The sequence below is a fragment of the Patagioenas fasciata genome, chromosome 16 (assembly GCF_037038585.1).
Source record: "Patagioenas fasciata isolate bPatFas1 chromosome 16, bPatFas1.hap1, whole genome shotgun sequence".
In the NCBI taxonomy this organism is placed as follows: Eukaryota; Metazoa; Chordata; class Aves; order Columbiformes; family Columbidae; genus Patagioenas; species Patagioenas fasciata.
This window is the reverse complement of record NC_092535.1, coordinates 1,550,818-1,568,497: the sequence shown is the minus strand read 5'-3', so window position 1 is coordinate 1,568,497 and position 17,680 is coordinate 1,550,818. Positions and strand designations below refer to the sequence as shown.

The 17,680-nt window shown below is 54.1% G+C and overlaps 1 long non-coding RNA gene across 1 annotated transcript; it reads left to right on the top strand.

Annotated features, from left to right (window-relative positions):
- The first annotated feature begins 13,612 nt into the window (after window positions 1-13,612).
- LOC139829180 (uncharacterized) lies at window positions 13,613-16,692 on the top strand. Its single transcript, XR_011741537.1, has 3 exons — window positions 13,613-13,669; window positions 14,398-14,572; window positions 16,613-16,692. It is a non-coding gene; the product is annotated as an uncharacterized lncRNA (long non-coding RNA).
- The last annotated feature ends 988 nt before the right edge of the window (window positions 16,693-17,680 follow it).

Here is a 17,680-nt window from a genome sequence, read left to right as displayed (position 1 = left end):
TCCTACTATTTATTAGTATGTCTGGGGACCAGTCACCTTGCTGTTTTGACTATCACTGAGTCCCTTGACATATTGCGTAATATCAGTAATTAGCTAAAATGTTTAGAACAAAACGTTTTTCTGCCTTGCTCAGACTGCTCCTGTGGGCAGAGCACACGGAGGCAGCACCGCGGTGCAGTGTAAGGGGAGCAGCTCTGGCCCTGGAGCCGTGCCCAGGATTCCCCATCCTCGCAAAGGCGGTGGAGTTCCTGCAGAAACCATTCACAATTAACTCGCCCTCATCAGGCAACTTCATTTGCAGCCGCATCCGTGTTTTCATGTAGAGCTGCTGTGACGTGTTAAAGGAGGCGAGGAGAGAACTGGCGTCCAGGTAATTTCAGTTTGCGGTTAATCTGTGTGGTCTTCTTTTGTAGGGAAGGTGCAAAGCGTTGTCGACGCTGCACGCGTGTACGTGATGGGCACAGTTAAAGCTGGGCAAATATATCACGCAGCTGATGGACCTCGTTACTGTTTTCCCTCATAACGCTTTCAGCCCTCGGCAGAAGGGATGGCTGTTACCTCTGCTATGCAGGGGAGAAACCAGGACATCGCTGTTCTTCTTGGACCGTAGGGGAAGCTTTTGCCAGGGAGGCATTTTGTGTTTGGGCTGGGGGAGTCAGGGGAGGTGTCGCTGCGTGGTGGCTGCTCGAAGGTTCAGGGTTTCACTCACTGCTTTTGTACCTTTAGAACAGGGTGAACAACATGCAAAGAGAACTTGGGAAAGCTGGGCCGGAGAGCAGCTGAGGGGGTTTTGTGTTCCTGACCTCAAACCTTGGCACGTGTCCTGCCCTGGACCGCAGGGGACTTGTGTTGCACCGCAGACCGGGTCACTGCTCCCTCCCCGGAGGAACAGGAATCCCAGCTCGGCCCAGTGCTGCTTCCTATCAAATCAACCTTCAGCATCGGTGGATCTTTACATTCCCCACCGTGCAAACCCATCAGATGCTCCTGTGATGCTGCAGCTCCTCCATTCCCAGGCTCGACCCCTGTGGCACTTCACCTCCCAGGTCCCGAGGCCGCCTCAGTCATCCTGCACATCCCCCGTGCCAGGTGGGTGTTTAACAACATGGGGCATCCAAAACGCGGGGTGGGCTGGAGAGCCCCTGCTCACTGCCGGGCCATGGGGACTGTCCCCAGGCAGCCTGTCCTGGGGGATGCCCTGGGGATGCTGGTGCCCCAGAGAGCACCAGGGGGTTCGCCTGAGGGTACCCCAGCCTGTGACAGCCCCTGGGTTACTCCGGCACTGCCGCTTCATCCCCGAAGCTGCTGCCACCAGTTGCAAGTCTCTCTAAATCCTTTGCAGACATACATTTAAATCTCGACCCTTTCATTAAAACCCATCAGCTTATTGAAGCCTCTGAATGCAGCGCATTTATGAAATTAGCCTGCGTGTAAGAATGAGTTTCTTCTCACTTGAGAGGTGTAATAGTGCTAATCGATATAATAGATTAAACCCTTTTATTATGGCTCTGCTGAGAGGATCTGGAGTTTGACATTTGTATGCTGTGCTCCACACTCCTTTCTCCCCTGCTAGTTATTTTTATCATTATTTTGGTTTTTATGACAAAATTGCTCTCTGCTCATCTGGAAAGCTCTTCCCCCCTCTAAATCCTGCTCACGTTCAGCTTGTGCTCAGCCTGGTGGCAAATAAAAGAGCTCTCTAGACTTAATTTTCTAACATCAAGGTCCATTAAATCGAAGTGATGCTTTCCAGAGCTTGTGGCTCTCAGCAGCCCCTCTCCACCCCTCCCTCGCTTGGCTCCAGATGCCCCAGCTCTGCTGGACGTCCGAGCTGGGCCCCTGGCAGGATTTTGAGGCCACATTTTGGGGCATTATCGGAGGATTCCCCTCATCTTGCCTGCACTATGGGAACCTGGCGATGTCCTCCTACGTGCCATCTTGGAGCTGTGGCCAAGAGCATCGCCTGTTGGCTGTCCCGGGGGTGCGAAGGAGGGTGGTTGGCTGGGTCTGGGGCCCGCTCGTGTCACCCTCCTCTGCTCTGGGGTTTCTCCTGCTCTTTGCTTTGCTGTTTGCCTGCACTTGTGCTCCTGCTCTTGTTCCCTGCCACGCCAGCGGGGTGAAGTTCCCTTGTGACCGGCTCAGTCCATGTGACGTGAGGAGGTTTTGCCAGGGGGTCTGAGGAGCGGACAGGAGGGACGGGACATGCAGGACCACACAGCTCAGATGGGTCTTCCCCATCCACGGTGAGTTCTCCAAACCCAGCTGCCCTCGCAGCTGCGGGCCCTGGCTGGGGACAGCCATCCCCAGGCACGGGGGGAAGGTGGCTTTGGGGTTATATGGGACTGTCAGGGCTCTTTGGGATCGCGAGTAGGCAGCACCCTGGCTTGAAGATCCCAAATGTCCCAGGCACCAGGGGGTTTAGGCTGAACTATCAAGCACAAAGGTCCTGCTGCCTTGGCCTGTCCTGTCCTCTCTGCTGTGTTTGCACACAAATGCACGCACACGTGTGCACACACGCATCCCCCTTCTCCAGGCAGCCCCAGCCTGCTGCAGAGCCCGTACAAACCCGGTTTGCAAGTTGTACTGTGGCGAGCAAGAGGACGAGACCATCCATGCAATATCCAGTTTGAACACGTGGAGGCAAAGCTGCATTTCTGGACAGACGATGTGTTGCACGGCCGCTGCCTCCTGCTCAGGCAGGGCCGCAGGCACAGCTGCTGGACACAGCGGGCGCTGCTGCCGGCCCTCCCCGGCTTCTCCCTTGGGATTCTGGGGGAGGCGCCAACCCCCTCGGTCTGGGAGCAGGGCCCAGGGTGCTGCCCGAGGGCTCCGTCCCTCTGCAGTGGGTCATAGATTTAGGTGCTGGTTGGACTCGATGATCTTAAGGGGCTCTTCCAACCAAAAGGGTTCTGTGAATCCTTTTTTTCGCTTGGAGAAGAGGAGACTGAGGGGGGACTCATTCATGGGGATCAATATGGAAAGGGGGAGTGTCAGGAGGATGGAGCCAGGCTCTTCTCGGTGACAACCAGTGACAGGACAAGGGGCAATGGGTGCAAACTGGAACACAGGAGGTTCCACTTGAATAGGAGAAGAAACTTCTTCCCAGTGAGGGTGCCAGAGCCTGGCCCAGGCTGCCCAGGGAGGTTGTGGAGTCTCCTTCTCTGCAGCCATTCAAACCCGCCTGGACCCCTTCCTGTGGAACCTCAGCTGGGTGTTCCTGCTCTGGGGGGATTGCACTGGATGAGCTTTCCAGGGCCCTCCAACCCCTGGCACTCTGGGGTTCTGTGATTCCCTGCAGTCTGAGCAGCAGGGCCCCCGTCTGCTCCTCTGCCTCCTGCTGGGGTCCCCAATGCTGGGAGGGGCTATGGGGGTGCTGGGGATGCTGCTGAGGACACGCTGCCATTGTCACCCTGAGCACAAACACTGCGGTGGCCTGTTGGCCAGATATCCCCTGTTCCAGAAAGCATCTCCTAACAAAGTTTGTGACTGTAAAACAATTTCTGTGTCTCTCTGCTGAACTGTGTTAAACTTCTGTAAATTAGAGACTGGTGCTTTAGTGCTGGTGAGGGGTCACTGACTGCCGACTGTTCATGAAAACAATTTGTTTTCTGCTTTAAAATTCATCTCCCTCTTTCCCCGGGGGTGAAGCCCGGCCCCCAGAAAGCTCCACTTCCCTTTTCCCGTGGCTCAGCTGCTTTTCTGGGCACAACCAGCTGGACCCTTCCCCACCCAGCCCCCTTGCCAAGGCCAGGGCTGCCGCTGGGCTTTCGCTGTGGGGGTGCTGTGGGTGCCCAGAGGCAGCAGAGCTGCTCCTCAGCGTATTTTGGAGAGAGACAGCAGGGGAAAGGCTCATCCAGGAGGGATTACCAGCAGAGGGCAATGCTGTGATGGATTCCGGCTCTGTGCAGCTCAGCAGGTGTGAAACCAGAGCTGGTCCAGTGTGGGAGGAGGAAGGAGATGGATGCTGGGACTGCAGTCCCCCCGGCCCTTTCAAACCGCCTCAGCCCTGGCAATGTTGTCCTGAGCAGGCAGGAGGGCACCTTGTTCCTTGGCAAGCAGCTCGTTGCACCCCAGCACCTCCCCGTCCCCCCAGTGCGGGATGGAGGGGATGACTGGGAGCTGCTGCCCTGCTGGGCAGCGCCACGGGGGCAGCTCCAGGGAAGTGGCAGCGGGATCAGGGTATCCCAGACCAGGGCGAGCAAATCCTGGGTGATGTGTGTTTTGACTGTCCTCAAAGATCGGGGCTTGGGCTTTGCTGCTGACCCATTCCCCTGAGGACAAGGCAGAGCATTTGGGAAGCAAGAACAGGGAGCAATGTTGTCTTTGACTTTGCGAGGCTGCAAGCATCTTGACTGGGCTTGTGCACCTGTGTCATCGGTAGGTGCAAGAGCATCCTTCTAGCACAGAGCAGCAGCAGCTGAACATGAGCCAGCGTGTGCCCAGGTGGCCAAGAAGGCCACCAGCATCCTGGCTGGTACCAGCACTGGTGTGGCCAGCAGAACCAGGGCAGTGACCATCCCTGTGCTGGGACCTGGGGAGGCCAAACTGCGAATCCTGGGGTCAGTTTTGGGCCCCTCACTCCCAGAAAGGCCTTGAGGTGCTGGAGCGAGTTGAGAGAAGGGAACGGAGCTGGTGAGGGGCTGGAGCACAAGTGTGATGGGAGCGGCTGAGGGACCTGGGGGGTTCAGCTGGAGAACAGGAGCTGAGGGGAGACCTTCTGATCTCTGAACTGCCTGAAAGGAGCTTGGAGCCAGTGCTGCCCTGTGGCACAGGCTCTCGTGAAGCACAACCGCCATCTGGGACAGGGACGTCTGGTGCTGTGGTGGCATCCCGCCCAGCCACACGTCCTTCTCGTGTCATTGGCATTTCTTCACTCCATTAATGCTCCCAGACCTTCCTCTCCTTCACCTCTGCTGGAAGATGAGAACATGGAAATTCGCCATATGGTTTCTTGATGGCATGTTCCTGTGAGCGGAGCTATTACAGATGCAAATGAACAATTTAAAGCGGTGAATGTGAAACCCAAAGGCAACGGGACACTCTTTACTTCTGCGACACTTGTACTTTGGCAGAGGCTTGTGCAGCCGTGTGCCCCAGGTGATGGGTTTGGCATGGGAGGACCAAACTCTCGGTGGGGTTGGGATGCTGGGCCTGGAGGCATCACTGGCCAGGGATAAATCACCTCGTACTGGCTCAGGTGGAGCACTGGAGGCGGTAAATGCTGTGCTGGGCATCTGCAAAAATGGGGTCCCGGCTCCTGTGCAGGGAGCACGTCTGCTGCACGTCCCTGAGGACCCGTTGTGGTGATGGAGCTGTTCCCTCTGGGCATCTTCAAGGCGTCCTGGCCCTGGGGCTGTTGTGTGCAAGAGGGGAGAGGGAGGGATTGCTGGGCTGATGGTTGTGGTTGAACTGGGGCTACCTGCAGCCCCACGAGACACGTAACCATTATTTCTGTTGTCCCAAATGGCTCCTCTGCCGGGTCTGGCAGCCCCGTGGAAGGCAGCAGTGCCTGTCCATCCGTGTCCTTCCTGGGTCTGCTCCTCCCTGGCTGCAGAGGTGCAGAACACAAACACTTGTTACGATGTTCACAGGGGCCTGCTGGCATTTTTGGGCACAGGAAGGGAACAGAGACCTCCGAGCCCCAGGTCAGATGTGTGCAGAGACAGGGTTTCATGCCCATTGCCCTCTGTGCAAGGAGAGCAGGAGCATCCAGGACGTTTTCTTCCCAACTTTTGCCCTAACAGCCTCCTGCCCACAGGCACGAGCCAAGGAGCAAGTGCTAAAGCTTTGCAACAGGACACACGTTCCCTGCAGGAAATGCTGACACGTGTCCCGTGGACTGAGGAGCTGCTGGTGAGAGGATGTGTGTGGGGGGGGCAGGGGGAGAGCCATCTGCCACTGCTTTCTGATTAACGCTGGCTTTGATGTGATAATTAAATCTGACTTTTGCATTAATTTTTTGCTAATTATTTACGAAAATGTTTTGGGTAAGTCTCATCATGTTGTGCAGAAGCACTATCCAGCTGGTGGGCTCATCAGCGCGCTTGGCCGTGGGGACAAAGCTGCCGTGGAGCAGGCGCCTCCAGGTCCCCAGGGCCACCACCCGCATCAGTGGGGGATTTTTTGGGGTGCTCCACATCCCACAGTGCTGTGGGGTCATGGCTGGTTCTGGGGGTTGGCAGCGGTTGTCCTACATCCCAGCTGACCTCGTGCCAGGTGCTGGGGGAAGGAGGACATGTGGGGCATCCAAGCCCTTGGTGAGGGCGCAAGAGGGGCCTGGGGTGCAGCCTGGGTCTGCCCCAGGCACTTTGGGGCTGGGGGCAAGGAGAGGGACAGCAGCACAGCTGCTGCTCTGCTGGATTCTGATGAATGCATCCATTGGCGAGCACCAAAATTTCCTGGCTCTGACTGTGCCAGTGGCACCTCCAGAGACTCACCCTCCTGGAAAGTCAAACCTGTGACCGTGTTTGGTGTTGTCACTGAGTGCTGTGGCCGGGTTGCTCATGCAGGTGGCTCCGATGGCCACACAGATCTCTGTGCCTGGGGGCAGCTGCTCAGGGATGCTCAGACCCAGAGAGAACAGCAGCCTTGTGGGTCGGGAGGAAAACAGTGCTGGAAGTGAGGGTGTTTGTGCAATGCCAGCCCCGAGAGGCTGAGAGAGTTGGGGTGTTCAGCCTGGAGAAGAGAAGGCTCCAGGGAGACCTTATTGAAGCCTTTCTGTGCTTAAAAGGGATCTATGAGAAAGATGGGGACAGACTTTTCAGCAGGGCCTGTTGCAGTAGGACAAGGAGTGATGGTTTTAAACTAATGGAGGGAGATTCAGGCTGGACATGAAGAAGAAATTGTTGCCCTGAGGGTGGTGAGAGCCTGGCCCAGGTTTCCAGAGAGGTGGTGGCTGAACCATCCCTGGAGACATCCCAGGCCAGGCTGGACGGGGCTCTGAGCACCCTGAGCTGGTGAAGATGTCCCTGTCATGGCAGGGGGGAACTGGGGAGCTGGGAAGGTCCCTTCCAAACCATTCCATTGACCCTGTGACTCTATGACTCGAGCTGGGTGGGACTGAGCTGCAGAGGTGGGTGCTGGGGGGCAGGCAGGGGGAGCAGGAGCTGCGATCGGTGCCCTCAGTTCTGGCTGGTGCTTTTCTCTTCGTCAGTATGAAGCCGGCGTGTGGATCAGCTCACCCTGCTGAGCACTTCAGAGGTTGCTGCTTTTCTGTACCAGTCTGTCTGTGGCTGTACAATGTGTAGTTCACAGTCAATTTACCGAAAGTTAAAATACAAAGAAAGAGGAGGAAAAAAAAGAAGGAAAAAAGAGCCTTTTTAGTTTAGCAGAGGTGATGCCTCAGTAGTCACCACAGTGGGCTATCAACAGCACTTCACAATCCGATAGCTGATGTTATTTCTTAGCCTCACTCAGTTCAGTTTCACCTCAATCCTGACCAAATATTGACAAATCTAATATAATCCCGTCAGTACAGGACCAGAGAACTTTATTTTATTTGCAGCGTGCTTGGTACCATCTCTAACCCCTGGACAGGAGCCAAGGGACACAAAACCAAAGGTGAATTGGAAGAGCAAAAGGACGGGAGAGCAAAGAGGCTCCGTGTGCGTGCGGTTTGCTGGGAGTGTGTTTTGGGGACAGGGCTGCTCCTTCCCATGCGTCCGCACAGCTGCGGGGCTGGGTGGCTGCGGGCGCAGCGCCGCGGGTGAACCCCCCTCACCCAGGGACTCTGCTCGCTTGCAAAATCCTCCAAGGCACACCCGAGGGGAAAACTCGTCTGACACTTCCAGGGACAGAGGTGTGTCTGCAGGGGACCAGGTGAAGATCGGGCACGTGGGGACGAGCTGCAGTCACAGACCTCAGAAGGGACACCGGGGCTGGGGACAGCGTCCCACTGCTGGAGCGTGGCTGGGGCACCACATCGCACAGGCAAGTGAAGCGAGGGAAGTTTTGCTTTGATATTCATACTGAGACAGTTTCTATTTTTTGCTATTGGAGAATGTGACAAATCTTCCCACACCCACCGCTTCCATCCCCGTGGTTTATTGTCCCCTCCCAAACCATCTCTCAGTGAGGCTGGGAGGAGCTCCCTTTCCACACCACCACTCTCATTATTGCTCGGAAGGTTTTGGGTGCTTTTGTTTTACCAGTCCATCAAAACCCAGCTCTGGGTCAGGGAAAGCGATGGGTGCATCAGGATAAAGACCCAACAAGTGCTGCAGTTTCTCCTGGACAGGCGCTGCTGGGGTCCCCACCACTGCTGCAGTGGCCGGTGAGGAGCTGGGCACGGTCCTTGCTGTGGCTCGGGACTGGTGAGCAGAGCGACGTTGTAGGTGTGAACTGGCTCAGGTCTGTTGTCTTGAATTGGAGCAGAAGGTTTGTCTGAGGCAAAGGGAAGGTTTCCTTTTTGTTGTGCTTATCCCCATGGAGGTGGCAATGGTTGCTGAGTGTTCGCGCTGAGCTGACGTCTGGTTCAGCACAGCTCACAGCAAAGCTGCATTCAGACTGTGCAACCTGTGCCTGGGACACAGGGGTTGCCACGAGTGGCTGGATCCTTTTTGGAGATCGCTCTGCACCCCAGCAGGCTGCACCCGATGGGCAGAGCTGGGCCAGCACTTGAATCATGGAGCTAAAATCCCAGCACTTGAATGGGAAAGACCTGCCCAGCTCAGTTCATGGGAAATCTGGAGTGAGCTGGGTGCCGTGGTGAAGCTGGGGTCCCTGGGGGGCTGGAGCAAAGCCGGGGTCCCCTGGGTCCTGTGGCAAAGCTGGTCCCCAGGGTGCCACTGCAAAGCTGCGAGAACAGGGACCTTCTTTCCCAGGGTGGCTGCTGTGGTGTCACCCACTGCCCGGTGCAGGGGAGGGTTTGCACCCCCCAGCTCTGGGTGTGACCCCCACCCCACGCTGTTGTGGCTCCAAGCCAGCACATCCCAGTGCAGCCAAAGGCAACCGCAGGGCTCAGCAGGGCTGCAATGGGGCAGGACCTGTGCCCAAGCATCCCTGTCCCCACTGTGGGACCTCAGCTGTGGTTTTGTCCCCAGGATTGTTAATTCTCTGACCAAGTCGTTGTATCCTGCCTAGCGCAGGAGGATCTTTGTCCCTGAGCTGGGCTCTGTGGCCGGTGCTGAGCTGGCACAGAGGTGGGGAGCACTGCTGGGGCCATCACAGACGTGAAGTCCTGTCAGGAAAAGATGAGCCCGTTGCAGGATGAGCCGTGAGGGGGGAGCAGTGAGATCTGGGGGACCGCAGTGCCCTAGCTTGAACCCCAGCAGACCCCAGCCAGTGCTTTTCATTTGGCAGCTCCACGAGGGCTAAAATGGCCCATCTCCATCAAAAATAGTGCTTTTTATGCAGCCAGGCAACTGAATATTTCACCTACATCATCCGCAGCATCTTCACCCTGCCCAAACCCTGCTGCAGCGCGGAGCCCAGGGAGCGGCTCTGGGCACCGGGCTGGATGTGCGGAGCCGGGAGCGACGGATGGACGGGCGCCTGCCAGGAGGATGGCAGCGGAAGAGAAAGCTGATTTCAATCGACTGCTTAATGACTTCATAAAGTCAGGGACTTGTTGGCAGCGCCTGGCAGTTCCTTTTTAACAGCGGAACTCCAGTGCTCAGCCCCAACGCCAGCTGCCTTGGAAATTCAAAACTCAATAAGCAGCTCTGGGGCTGAAAATAAGCTCAGTTTGAATCAATCGCGCTCTTCCCTGGACCCCATCCATGCTCTGACTGCTAAATCCTTGCCATCCCTGAGTCCTGATGGAGGAATTGTGCCCTTCCACAGGGTATTAATCACAAGCTGGGACCTAGATTAACCTGACATCCGATGGAGCCAGGGACAAATGGTGTCTGCTGTTTGGCCTGGACATGGCATTGATTTTCTTTCTGCATTTCCGTGCTTTTGCACCCTGCTCCCCTGCAGAATGGGGCAGCGGCTGGTGCTGTCTCAGCCTCAGTTATTCCCTCCCCAGCCTTGGTTATCCCTCCCCAGCCTTGGTTATCCCTCCCCAGCCTTGGTTATCCCTCCCCAGCCTTGGTTATCCCTCCCCAGCCTTGTGTCCTGTCCCCCCAGACCAGATGGATCATTTCTCTCCTTGCTTATCTATGGCACAGGTCTTGAAACACTTGTAATAGAATTTAATCTTTTTCAAGCCCCACGGTTTTGCTTGGTGAAAAGCTGGTGTTACCGCTAATCTTTCTGATCTCTGCTCATTTAATTATCTTATTCCACTCTCGTCCCCCGCCTCTCCTCCCCCGGCTCTCTAGCCCTTGATCCGCAATTCGTGGTGGCTTCTTAGCATGGGCTGAAGAGCTGAACCCGCAGCTGGGCCTTCATCTCCAGCTGTACACTCAGACTTTATGGTCTCATTTGAAATCTTCACCTTAAATACCTTTAAAGGCTCCCCCCAATCTGCCCACGACCCGCTCCCACCTTTCTGGGTGTCCCTCCCTGTGACACCTCCCTGATCTCGCACCCCACAAGGCATCACGGCTTCCCCGGGGGTGACGCTCTCTGCTGGCGAGGTCCAGAAAAGCCGGGATAAAACCGTAATAAGGGCATCCTGGTTTTCACTAACTTTATAACATTGGTGGTCACACACGCAGAAAGCGTTCCTGTATTTAATCAGCTCGCTGCCAGGAGCCCGATGGCGATGGGCTGCGTTGTTCCAGCAGCTTGGGCTCACGGTGATGGAAACGCGGGGTTAGAGCCGTGGCGAGGAGCTGGCCGCAGAGGAAAAGTCTCCTCAGCACAGCGGTGTGTGGTAGTACATACTAATTAAGACAAATGTAATTACCCAGACTGCAAGTCATGCTGAACAAATTAGAACCAAAACATGGCAAACATGAAGGGAGAGGGAAAACAGGCTCACGGATTTGGAAAACAGAGTCCGTGACTCTCCCAGAGCCCACCCAGGGCGCAGGGGACAGCTTTTCAGCTTCCGCCACTGTCAGAGTCACTGCTGAGAATTAGAGGGGCAAAAGTAAAACAGAAAAAATACTAAAGAGGCACAGAAAAAGAAAAAAAAATCAAGAAAGCGGAGTGAGAAATGAACCAAGTGTTTCCCAGGTCCTTTGCAAGGAGCAAATGCACGTTCTTGTTCACTGTGACACCCCTGTGTTTCCTCAGAGGCCGCAGTGGGACAGCAGCTGCCTGTGCCGGGGACACCGGGTGCTCCCGGGGGTGTCCGTGCGGGCTCGGCAGGGAGGTTGGAGCAATTCTGCCACCGGACCTTGTCACCCGCTGCACCTCGCGCCTCCCGCTCGTTGTGTCACCGGCGGATGGACGGACTCCACGGCATTGCTGCTCTCCCGGGCCGTTCATCGCAGGAGGTGAATGCGGGCTGCATTGAAAATCTCATTGTCTTTATGCATAGCCATAAACTAATGAAGGAAAGCTGAGCTCTCTGTGAAAGTCGTGATCGGGATCACTTTAGACCTTGGGCTGTAATTTTTATTAGGCTTTAATTTTTATCAGATCATCTGATTTTTAGCAGATAAATCAGGCTTTAATTTTTGTCAGAAAAGAGCTGCTGGTGAAAGCTTGATGTGTGCTAGTGGGGATGGTGGGACTGAGCTGCTGAGGTGTCCCTTGGGGACGTGACCGTGACCGACGTGGTGCGTGGGGCTGTGTGGGTGCTCCTGCACCAGCGTGGCCGAGCTCGGTGCCCTGCCCAGGCACCCAGGAGCTGGCTGGGTCCCCGGTGGGTGTCACTTCGTTCCCTTGCTTGGGCAAGCTGCTGTTGATCTGCACCCGGTTCTGGTGCCAGCATCCTAAAGCAGAAGCCTGCTGGGAGGAGAAGGGGTTGTGCGAAAAGAAGCTTCAATGAAACCTTTCCATGCTCGGTATAAATGTCAGGAAGAGACGCTGAACATTTCTTGCTCCCCTGGAAATGCCAAAAGAGGCTTTTGAGTGTGGAGCCGAGAATGAGCAAACCGACTGGAGAAGCGGATGTTGCCCAGAAAAGGACGTTGCTCAGAGATGGATGTTGCCCATCGAGGCAGGTAGGACCGTGCATTCCTGCCCCCTCACGCCGTGAGAAGACGCCGGTGTCTGTGTGACCCTCCGTAAGGACTCGATGGGGTTCCCTGTGCCTTGGACCCCCCTCGCCCAGCTGCACATGGCAGAAGCAGGGGCTGCATTCACCGTCCTGTGGTCTCCACTCACAGAGGGTGTGGCGAGGGGATGTTAGAAAGCAGATTAATGAGCAAGAAATTAAAAAATAAGCCAATGAAAATCTGCACAGTAAGTGGAGCTGCTGTCAGATGGTGCTCCCGAGGGAGATAATATATCTTCCCCTTAATTTCTTAGTAAATCCATTATGATTAATGTTATTACAGAAGAAACACTATTATTACAAATACATTGATGATGGTAGAACTGCAGAATTAATAACACTGGGTATTACTTAACTAATTAGCTGCTGTTTTCAATAGGACTGTTATTCAGATGCATTAATCTGAGCTCTACGTTGCTTTGTTCCCTGGGCTGGCTTTGCTGCAAGGAGATGAAATGAAAAGCATCTCCCCGTGGCACTGTCATTCAGTTGAGCTGCCTGTTGGCTGGTGGCACCTGTGGCAGCCCTGGGAGCTGGTGGTGGAGAGTCTTGCATTGTTAGAGTCCAGCAGCAACGCAAGGAGGAGGTGGAACCAGGACCTGGCATCTCCAGGTGGTCCTCGGCCCTGCGGGGCTGCCCATGCAGGGGACCCCAGGGGCCACCGCAGCCCACGGAGACCTTGGCAGGAAGCTGAAAGGAAACAGGTGGGTTGCAAGTGCTCAACATGCTGATGCTGCACAGGTCACCAGGACCTTGGAGACCATCTTTGTACCTTGGGGAAGCCATGTCCTGTTGTCAGGTGGACCTGGCAGCTGTGAGCAGCCTTAATATAATAGTTATTCAGTGCATCCGATTTCCAAACAGAGCAAAGGCCAGGTGGGGTGAGGCGGTCACCTGCTGCAGCAGGAAGGGTCTCAGCCAGTCCATGCCACTGCCGCACCAACAGTCGTGTCCTGCTCAGCATCATCGGGCAGCTTCTCAGCAATTTCTGCATTATGGTAGTTGGTCTGAGAGGGGTCTGCTGGGGCCTGAAAGGCAAACAAGACCTGTGTTGTTAGGCAGGGAGGCTGGACGCATGGCTCAGGCGCTGCGTTTAGGCTGGAGCGGATGGTTGCTGGCACCATGTCACCTCTGCCAGCGCTGCCCCTGCTCCCCGGGGACCCGGTCCTTCCTCTGCACGAGCATCACTGGCCCCGCGGGATGGAGTGGGCTCTTCCCCTCCTCCATCCCCCAGCCTCCTCCTGACACAAACCGATCCTGACGCTGCCAGAGGGCTCCTTCCAGTGCTTTCAAATTAACAGCTACTTAAAATGCAAATGCAAATAAATTTTTAATTTCCTTAATTAAAATTATTTCCCTGTTAGATCTGAATAACGGGATTCAAAGAATAGAGGTTACACGATGTGACTGGCTATGTCACAGGGGACCAAGGCACTGGTGAGCAGAGTGAGAGCCTGGGAGTGGTGGGACCGTGTCCCATGTGTTTGGGGAGATGCAGCAAGCTGGATCTCAGCATCCTCAAGTAGTCAGCACAGGACAGACACGGACCTGCTGGAGAGGGGCCAGAGGAGCCCCAGGAATGACCCGAGGCTGGAACAGCTCTGCTGGGGACAGGTGAGAGAGCTGGGGTGTTCAGCTGGAGAAGAGAAGCTCCGGGGAGACCTTAGTGTGGACGTTGGTACTTAAAAGGGGCCGATAAGAAAGATGGGGACAGACTTTTGAGCAGGGCTTGTTGCGAAAGAACAAGGGGTGATGGTTTTAAACTAAAGGAGGGGAGACTCAGGTTGGACATGAGGAAGAAATTCTTCCCCATGAGGGTGGTGAGAGCCTGGCTCAGGTTCCCAGAGAGGTGGTGGCTGAACCATCCCTGGAGACATCCCAGGCCAGGCTGGACGGGGCTCTGAGCAACCTGAGCTGGTGAAGATGTCCCTGTCATGGCAGGGGGGAACTGGATGAACTTTGAAGGTCCCTTCAACACAAACTGTTCTGTGACTCTATGATCCCTCACACCCACTGTAAGTAAAACTCACTCAAGCGGCCACTTAAAATATCACAGCAGCCCCTGGTTTTGCAAAGGCTGAAGATGATGGATTGCTCTCCTGGGCTCCCCTACAGCCCAAAGCAAGGTCCAGGGGGCTGCGGCGGGTTGAAGCACTAAGGGAGCTGATCTGCTCTCACTTGCTCTGTGGGGTCAGGGTCTGGGGTGCTGAGCTGTGTGTGAACACGGAGTAAGATCATCCCGGAGCTGCTGCAGCCAGGGGCAGACAAGCTGAGCTCCCTCCCTGGTGCTGCTTTGCCCTGAAATGCCTCTGCACCAAAATAACTGTTCTTCTGTTTTGCAGGCTGGGTTTCTCAGCTTGGTTGTTGTGCTGGTGAGTTGTAAGGAGCCCATGTGTTGACGCTCTGGTGCACGCCTGACTGTGGAAAAAAAAGGGAAAACGTACAATGATGCGTTTAATCAGCCCTTGCTGCCCATGCACAGCCCAGCGCCTGGACTCACGGACAGAAGGTGCTGAGGTAAAGAGACAGATTCTGTCTGCTCTGATCTGACTGAAACACTATTGAATGAAAGCACAGACGTTTGAACTTGGAATCTCTGAAACGTCCCTGCTGCTCTGTCTGCGTGTCTCCCATCTGCTGCCAGTCCTGCCCGAACATTGTACTGTCTTTGCAAGCTTTTAATGTATTTATATCAATGAATACTAATTTACCCATTAAAATGCTGCAGATCAATGAGTTATTCTTGAAGGAGGTGAAGAGCTCTGCGTATACAGCTTCGGAGAATTTATTAGCTTGTGTATTTGCACCTCTCGCAGCGTGCTTGTTAGATGCTGTACATGAAATGATTTATACAGATCACTGCCACTTGAACCAGTACAGCCTAGAATAATTCAAAAGCAATTGCATAAATCATTTATTAATGATTACTGAAGTATTTATGCAGCGAAAGGGTGCCTTCATTTGAATTGCTGGCCTTCTTTTACCAGCGTTTGCTGTATTGACAAAACATTTTTGAGTGTGGCATGCACCTTGCTAACATGATGGGCTGGCTGCAGGAGAGCCCAGAGCTCTGCAGCCCCTCTCTGCCTGCCCGGGGTTTGGGATGAAGCCTCTCCCTGCAGCCCCTGGCCTGGGCACAGCCTCTCTACACGCTGCCTCCAGTAACGAGCAGGTAGCCTAATTAATCCTCATTTCCAGCAGCAGCCGAAATGAGCCCCGCGATGAGCACAACGCCATTTGATGCAGATGAACTGTGCTTTGGTGGGAATTCAATTACACAATTTTTCCTCGCTGAACATAATGCATTTTGATGATACAGTAGTTTCAGTGCTAATGAGATGCATTTTAACTGCTGTGAAGACTATATTTCTCCCTGCACTTAGTACACAGGATCCACATTAATTACAGTTTCAGTGGAGAAAACCCACAGAGTTACTACCTACATTTTACTCCTGGTAACAGCCGTTTCCTTGCACTGCCAGGAGCATTATGGATTCACTTTTAAGCCACATTTTATACCAAACAACTTGATTGTGATAGCAGGGAGAAAACTACGCCGCTTTCCCTCAACTGCTCAGGCTGTGTTGTAAAAGGGTCATTTATAGCAGGGGGATGAATCGGATGCATTTGGGTCAGAATATCCTTAGAAGAAAAGCACTTATCCAAGTTGTTTTAAGAAGTTATTGCAAGACATATAGGACTCAAGGACAAATTAAAACAGCAGCTTAGGGGTCCACACAAAGATTCAGGTGTCCTTTGCCCCTGGGATGGGGACCGGAGCGCATCCTTGTGGGGCAGCACCCATCCCTGGAGCCAGCAAGGAAAACCACAATTGTTTTGTTCCCAGGAAGAAGCGCGTTTGCTCTTTCATTTCTTTTTGAGAGTTTTTGAACTCCCAAGCCCGGCAGCACAGAGTTTCCCTGGTATTTCTCCCACTGGAGTTGTGCAGCACGGGAAGTCCCACTGCTCGCTGTGAGCCACAGGAAAAACCACACTCTGGCCACAGGTTTTGTCATATTAGTTAAACTGCACTGTTTCCCTCAGCTTTCAGTGCTTGAAAGGGGCCTGTAGTAAAGATGGGGACAGACTTTTCAGCAGGGCCTGTTGCAATAGGACAAGGGGTGATGGTTTTGAACTAATGGAGGGAGATTCAGGCTGGACATGAGGAATAAATTGTTTATGCTGAGGGTGGTGAGAGCCTGGCCCAGGTTCCCAGAGAGGTGGTGGCTGAACCATCCCTGGAGACATCCCAGGCCAGGCTGGACGGGGCTCTGAGCACCCTGAGCTGGTGAAGATGTCCCTGTCATGGCAGGGGGGGCACTGGGGGGGCTGGGAAGGTCCCTTCAACCCAAACCATTTTGTGGTTCTGTGAAGTCTGCTGCCTGGCCCTGGTGTGGCAGCAGAGCAGGCAGCAGCTCCATGGGGTGGGAGGAGGAGACCATTGAGGTGCAGCAGCATTGAGGAGCCCCTGGGCTGCATCCTTGGGGCTGCTCTGATGCTCTGCCCTTGGGACTTTGTTACCTATTTCCTAACAGCCATTTCCCTTTCTCCACACAGTGGTTCAGGCTGAGACCGAAGCAGACAGCTTGGAAAAGCCGAGTGGTTGTAAACTGCGTGAAGCACATGTTTGATGAGGAGTAAGCAGTCAAAAGTACTGCAGAGACACTTAATGAAAGATTGATCAAACGCATTGTGGTATGTTGTGTTAATCACTCTGTGACCTTCATTTAACGCTGACGCCTCATCTCTTAATAGCTGGAAATCATTTGTAGCCTTCTATAATGCATCTCAGCAATTGTAGTGGAAAAAAGGAAAACAATTATTTCTGTTAATCATTCATGTTCTTATTTAAGTATTTATACATCTCCCTTCATTCAAAGGTTCCTCCCTCTCAGCACAGGGGGGAGCCCAATCCCACCCATGCTGCTAAAGCACCAAGTGCTGCAGCCAGGCTGGGATCTGCTGCTAAGGCAGGTGACAGATAAAGAAGTTGTTGGTCAGCCCAGGAGACAATTAGACCCTCACTTCTGTGGCTGCGGGATGTGGCTGAAGAAAGACCTATTTGCTGTTGAAACTCTTTGGATATCGGGTGTGGTTATAATGTCACATACAAAGTCTTACTCAGCTTTCCTGAGGAGCAACTGGGCAGGACGAGGAGGGGACACTGGTGTCCATGGCTGATGTGGTGGGCATGGACAGCTGAGGGGCTTTGGAAAACGGGTTTGCGTGGAGTCTCGGGGAGAGAGAGATACTTGTGGAGTGCATTTTGGGAAAAAGCAGCAAGAAGGGTCTCACCCCATTTTTCCTTCATTCCTTTGGAAATTGACGTAATTGATGTTGCTCCTTTTCCAATAAGTTGTCTGTTTGTTTTCTCCTTTGCCCCTTTGGTACTGATGGTTAAAGCAAAGCCAGCAGCTCACAGCTCTGTCATGCTCGTGGTGCCGGCTCCCTGTTTGCCGACAGCTCACAGCAAGAGGTTGTTTAAGGAGAATCTTTATTTCTAGAGTCCTCAGACACCTCTGGGGCGGTGGATTCTTTTGAAGACAATTGGCCAGGTGCCGAGACCTTGAAAACTGGAATCTGTTTGAGAAATCAGAGCTGTGTTTCAGGCAGCCGTGCCCCCAT